Source organism: Limulus polyphemus, unplaced genomic scaffold, assembly GCF_000517525.1.
Source record: "Limulus polyphemus unplaced genomic scaffold, Limulus_polyphemus-2.1.2 Scaffold710, whole genome shotgun sequence".
NCBI classification, from domain to species: domain Eukaryota; kingdom Metazoa; phylum Arthropoda; class Merostomata; order Xiphosura; family Limulidae; genus Limulus; species Limulus polyphemus.
Genome location: NW_013666320.1, coordinates 367,735 through 368,987, shown reverse-complemented (window position 1 = coordinate 368,987; position 1,253 = coordinate 367,735).

The window sequence follows — 1,253 nt, the reverse complement described above, 5'->3', positions numbered from 1 at the left end:
TTTGCGAGATCTCTGTTAAAACAATGATCGTACGTTGAGTACCACTCTATCCACTAGTAGATGACATTCAGTCAAGTCTAATCTTACATAATTTCCCCATCAGATTATTCTTAACATTATAATATTTTCAAAAGCAGTTGAAAAACTAACTATTGTTCAAAGTAGATTTCAAATACTGGATATATACATGAACAGAGTTGTTTAACATACAATCTGGAAACCAAAACACGTAGGTACACCATCAGATCCTGCAGAATAGCTCTTGTTTTAGAACCCTCCTTATGATGATGTCCTCTTATCGGAAGAATATGGTTATGACAATGTGTTTCTGATTAAAACAGTAGTAACAACTGTTACCATATTCTCTCAACCTCCCTCTTTTTACACTAGTGCACAGTTTTATTTAATTCCATTGGGATCAATACATTTAAACCTGTGAACAATGGAGAACCATTGTCTTCCAGGATGTCTTTCAGTTTTATTTTTCATCAGTTCTGCGATATCAATATCATTAGTATCCCGAAGAATGTTCTCTGGACGTTATTAACCTTCAAAGGCACTTCTGTAACGTTAGCTTATCTTATATTATATAATAGTCTTATATATTATCTCCGAGATGGGATTAACATCAGGGGTTCTATTTAAAGCAGGATTAACATCAGGGGTTTCATTTAAAGCAGGGCTATTGGTAGTTGTGATAGATCCCAGCTTATGGCAAGATAAACATCACAAATCAAACGTGAGATTAACGGCTACTTACAACGTTAATAAATACTAACATTCTTCAAATAAACTTAGGTCATATATTAATAACCATTGTAGGAATTACCAAGATCGTTATTAGTGTTTTGGGTATATTATAATTATAAAATGAAATAGTGAAAATATACTTGTTTTATACAATTGCATTGTTTTGATATTAAATAGGTAGTTAGAAAAAAATATTTTATTCATAAAATTACTCTTGAAGAAAATTATATCGTAATGGACAATCCTTGCACAAAAACTAATAGACAGAACTTTTGTAAAGTGGCAGACAACGAAACTTTAATCCACCAAGCACAGTTGACTGAGTCATAGAAAACGTATATATTAGGTAAAATGTGGGATTCTGAGTCATAAAAAACGTATATCTTAGGTAAAATGTGGGATTCTGAGTCATAAAAAAACGTATATCTTAAGTAAAATGTGGGATTCTGAGTCATAAAAAACGTATATCTTAGGTAAAATGTGGGATTCTGAGTCATAAAAAC